This window comes from Triticum dicoccoides, chromosome 1A (genome assembly GCF_002162155.2).
Source record: "Triticum dicoccoides isolate Atlit2015 ecotype Zavitan chromosome 1A, WEW_v2.0, whole genome shotgun sequence".
Lineage (NCBI taxonomy): Eukaryota > Viridiplantae > Streptophyta > Magnoliopsida > Poales > Poaceae > Triticum > Triticum dicoccoides.
Window position 1 is genome coordinate 314,124,789 of NC_041380.1, and position 6,025 is coordinate 314,130,813.

Below are 6,025 nucleotides of genomic sequence, written 5' to 3' on the forward strand. Positions count from 1 at the left end.
CAATAGACCTATCATCTACATGCAAGGATATAACAAGTGGATAGCTCTAAGGTTTATTTTGCATAAAGCCAGTTTTGTCCTACTTCTACTCACTAGCCAAATTTTATTCCTTTACATTTTTATTAACCTATTGTTAAATTGGACCGCCTCCAACTTAACCCACCTATGAGAGCCCACGAGGATCATAGGTTCCCAAATTGATATTTCCATGAGAGCCCCCGGGGATCATGGTTTAATTAAACCCACATCAGAATAATTATTTGGGATGAGAAGATATTCCAGAGGTTTCAAGTCCAGTTGCTCAAAGTTGTCTGTAACCGGGGACACGACTAATCATGATTAGTTTGTACACTCTGCAGAGGTTTGCACACTTTTCCCCACAAGACTCGATCTCCTCCGTTGAAATCCTCGCACTGCCTGATGTTTGAGAACCGGATGATCGAGACATAGTCTTTCCTAAGAGGTCCCCTTAACCGATAGATAGGCCGGTACACCTACAATTCCTCTACATCTGCTAGCCTATCATGGAAAGGTTTCCCACAACTTACTCAATTGTGCCAGAGCCCATAATGGCTTGTGGTTGCACACGAAAGCTACTTGATATGAAACGTGTCCAACCTTTTTGAACCTGGGCGGCATTCCTCACCTTTTCCTGAGTAATGCAGAGCCTTTTGGAGGATACATACTTGTCGACTGGTCCCGACAAACCTTTCCGCCCAGATGATTGATTAATTGGTATTGCAGAGCCTCTGAGGAAATACAATACCTATAAGTTGTTAATGTAGTCATTGTTTAAGTTCTCTCACAACTTTCATGAATCACATGATACCCAATCCACGTCTACCATAGCATGGCTAAGCAATAACTACACTATAACGATACCCAAAGTGGCGGCAAAAACTATCAGGATCAGGCTAAACATATGGCTATCCTATCTGGCTTTAACATAGCATAGTAGTCCTACACATGCATACTACTGTGTTGATAGAGGGCACTACATGCAAAGTAAAAATAGGAGATTGGTATGATCAAAAGTGCAAACTTGCCTGTTAAAGTTGATGAAGTACTCCGCACTCAAAGTCCTGACAATTCTACTCTTGGCACTATGGACAATCTAGCGTGAGCAAGCAATAACATACATAAGCACTCATGCATAAGATTCAAAGAAAAGATCTCGGAAAACTTCGAAAACAAGCAAATAACTCTTGCGAACATAAAATAATTCCCAACAATACTAAAATTGTGTGTATTAGATCTTAAAATAAAGTTTTGGTCAAGAGCTTCGATTTGCAAAAAAAATCAACTCAAACGGAGTTATGAAACTCAAGATACGATCAAAAGAAGTTCAAATTCAAATCTATTTGAATTCAAATTTTAAAACTTTCAAAAATAAAGTTGAGTTGGTTTTATGGATAGGTGAGATCATACTTAAGATTTTGGTGTTGGTTTCATCAAATTTGGACAAACGATCAAAAAATAGTGATCGTTTGAAAAATAGGGGCTAAACTGTAAGAAAAACTATTTGCATATGGGTCCCTGGCCACGTGACAGAAAACTAACGGACGAACGTCTGCTACAGAAACTTAACCGATGAAACTGTTCGCTACAGAAGCTAAACTAATGAATGTTCACTAAATAAATAAATAAAACATTTCGGAAAAAACGAAACGATCTGGATCATCAGACCCAGATCGGACAGGCGAGGGGAGGTGACGGTTACCGGTGGTGGAGATCGCCGGTGACGGGGAATAACGGCGGCGGCTTCAGACGGGGACGGCGGCTTCGGCAACGGCGGTCAGCGCGGGGCGGCGGTGGCTACACAGGCAGTGGCGCGGTGGAGCAACGGCGGGGATGCGATGCGGCTTGCGGCGGCGGCGGCTCCGGTGGTGGGCGATGCGTGCAGCGGCGGCGGCGATCTGGGAGGCGAGAAGGGGGTCGGGGTCTGGCTTTTAAAGGCCAGGGGAGGGGCAGCGGTGGCTTGGGCAAGGGGCAGCAAGGAGGAGGAGTCCTCCTCGGTCACGGCGGCGGCGGCGTACGCCGGCCGAACACCGGCTCGGTGTCGGGGACGATCCGCGGTTGGGCTGGCCTGGCGCGGTCGGTTAGGCCTCTTTTTTAAAAAACAGACAACAAAACAATAAAATAAAAATAAACCATAGATAATAAAAGTGATATATAGGCATATTATATATCAAAAAAATTAGAATTTTTTTTTCTAGAACATGAACATATTTTTAGAGGCAAATAAATTCTACCAAAATTTAAATAAAGAAAACAGTGCTGCTGGTTCATTTAAAAACCAAATAAAAATATTTTAAAATACCAAAATGATTTCAAACTCATTTTTCTCCACTTTTCTATGGCAGGGAATCATTTTACCCTATTTTCATATATTTTATTTTTGGAGAAAAGTAATTTGAATAAAAACCAAATAACTCCAAATTGAAAGTGGGTTTTCAAAATAACTTCAAAGGGACTTTCAATTTGATTATTTGAAACTTTCAACTCTCTTTCTTAGCATTTGAAGAAGTCATTTTATCTTCTCTCATGAAACTCATTGAGTTGCATAAAGTTTCTGAATTTGGAATTTCAAATGGAATTTAAATCTTTTCAAAACCCTTTTCATTTATTTAAATGGAAGAAGTCAGATCATCTTCACTCTAGGGTTTTGTGATGAAATGAATTTTAATTCATGGAGATCATAAATGCAAGGTGAAAGTTTGGGGAAGTCATTTCATTCCCTCGCATTCAACTTTCAAAAAGTTTTGAATTCCACTCAATTTCGCACAACAAATCACACAAGCAATCATTATTACTTAATTAATATAACATTCCAAAATTTAGAATTTTGGGATGTTACACGAGGGGTCATTCATCGATGGTTCGAAGGACTCCAAGTACGATCTACACCGACATGTTCTTCCGCTTCAACTCAGTGACGGTAACGATCGTGATCCCTACACGTTATGCATCTTCATATTGATCTTGGGTGATCGTAGGTGCGATTTTTTTTGTTTTCTACTACATTTCCCAACACTAGCATCATCACGAGTATCATTTATAATAGAAGCAGTATCATCAAGTATTTGCGACATATCAGATTGAATAGCAGGTGGTGGTGTCACAAGTCTACTTAAAATATAAGGTGAATCAAGTGCGGAGCTAGATGACAGTTCCTTACCTCCCCTCGTCTTAGAGGGTACGCTCTTGGTCTTAGAGTCTTTCAGATTCTTCATAGTGGTCAAAAGATATATAATTCCCGAATGAACTCAATAAATAGAGCTATGCTCCCCGGCAACGGTGCCATAAAATAGTCTTGATGAACTACAAGTATAGGGGATCGCAACAGTCTTCGAGGGTGGTATTTCACCCAAATTTATTGATTTGACACAAGGGGAGCCAAAGAATATTTATGAGTCTTAGCAGTTGAGTTGTCAATTCAACCACACCTGGAAAGTAATTTCTTTGCATCAAAGTGTTTAGTAGCATAGTAGTATGATAGTTTGATAGTATTAGTAACAGTAATAGTAGTAGTAGTAACAGTAACAGTAGCAGTTTTGTAGTGATTGTAGCAGCAACAACAATAGTAGTAACTTAGCAAAGACAATATGAGCATAGCATAGGCATTGGATTAGTGGTGGATATTTGTATGGATGACATTCATCATGTAACAATCACAACCTAGAGCGATACACAATAGCTTCAATTCATCAATTCTATCTAGGCATGTATTCCGTATATAGTCATACATGCTTATAATAAGAATTTATAGGACATCTTTTGTTCTCCCGTGGTAGCGGAGTCCATAAGCTAATATAAGGGTAATTAAGGCCTCATTTTAATAGAGAACCAGAACAAAGCATTAACACGTGGTGAATACATGAACTCCTCGAATTACAGTCATCCCCGAAGAGTATCCCAGTTATTGTCACCTTGGGGTCTATGGTTCAGAACAATAACAAGTGCATACAACTAGCAGATATTATCTAGAACTCAAATATATTGATGAAAATATAAAGGGTTCAGATCTAAAATCATGACACTCGGGCCCTAGTGACAAGCATTAATCATAGCAAAGTCATAGCAACATCAGTCTCAGAACATAGTGGATACTAGGGATTAAGCCGTAACAAATTGACTCGATTAAATGACAAATCTCATCCATCTACATCATCGTCCAACAAGCATACGAAGGAACTACTCCCCCCTGGTGGTGAGCATCATGGAATTATTGATGAAGAAGGGTTGATGACGACAACAACAATGAATCCCCCTCTCCAGAGCCCCGAACGAACTCCAGATTAGCCCTGCCGATGAAGAATAGGGGGTAGCAGCAGCTCCATGTCGCAAAACGCGATTGAACTTCTTCTATTATTTTTTTTCTCAGGAAGACAAAATTTATAGGCTTGGAATTAGGTCAGACGGCCACATGTCGGCCCCACAAGACACACCCTATTGTCTTGTGGACAGCAAGTGGTCCCCCTCCGATGGATCTTTGTTCCAGTATTTTTATTTATTCAATAAAAAAATTCCGCAAAGTTTTTTCTGATTCCAAGAATTTTTATTTATGCACAAAAACAACATCATGGTAGTTCTGCTGAAAACATCATCAGTCCGGGTTAGTTTCATTCAAATCATGCAAATTAGAGTCAAAATAAGAGCAAAAGTGTTTGGAAAAGTAGATACGATGGAGACGTATCAGGCCACCCTTGTGGTCTTTCCCCGTATCACTATTTGAGTTGCAAAATTAAACCCAACTAATGCACACATTTCCCACTACTGATTACTCATCTAATGTGGCCAAGATTAGAAAATTAAACATAGAAAATTATGCATCTATAAATCGAAACAGGCATCCAAAATCTGAATATAAAACTAAATGATTCTAATTCAATCACCTAGTTTGAGAAATGGTTTGACCTTTCGACAGACCTTGGTAGATATGGATACTACTTCTAGGTGTTAGCTATTGTTTACCAATTCACAATGGTGCATAGAAAGTATAATGAAAGTGTTGATCGTGTGAAACACATTAGTTCATATTATTTGCTTGAAACAGAGTCGTGCTTATTCTTACATGTTACATGTTTTGCAAAACTATTATACAATCTTCGAGAGAATGCTCACTATAGTAAACTTGACTCACCAAGATTGTGTATATGATAGTCCTCTCTCCTCAACCTACCCCCGTCGCTCGCCCAATAAAAGGAACAAGGGAAAACATAATGTCAGAATTAATACTCAAATTTTTGTAGCCTTAATCCATACTTAAATATAAACGCTTAAACTTAAATGATTCTACCTTTTGTAATGTGAATGTACTAATCCAACATAATAAAATCCAGTAGCCCAAAACCTAAGAGTCAAGATTCCTATGGCTGTCGACCTTCCCGTCGTGGCACAACAGTGAAGAGGGCCCCTGCTAGGAACAAGAAAACAATGAAGGCGGATGTGGTGCGAGATAAAGAAAGAAAAATACTATATTATATATAGTTCAGGAATTTGTGGTGTAATAAGTTGGTTGTGTGCTTAAAAAACACGGTTTGTGTGCTATTTGATCTCGTCGAGGAGGAGGTAGCATGTCTCTTTAAAGGAGACATGTCCTAGAGAGAGTTTTGACCAGATGAAGCTTCTCTAAGGTGGAGTAGGGCCCAAACTTTTCCTATGTTTGTCCTTATAATTTTTATCGGTCCACACTTCTTTCAGCTGGGAACACGTACCTCTTCTCCCGGAGAGTACTTGGTGCACTAGGGCTCATGGTGCACCTGCTTTCTGTTGATACTTTTAAATGTCTAAAAAATTGTGAATTGGATCACAAAAATTCCATCACAGATTAGAAATATAAACCGGCAAACAAAAATGATAAATTTGTTGTCAATAGCAACGATGTGCTAAATTTAAAGCCCAAATTACATTTGACACTATTTAGTGTCATAATTGTCTATTTTCTTCTCGACCATTTTCTGAATGTTAATTTGAAAGTTGATGACATGTTAGAATCCAAATATTATCTATGCCTTATATATTA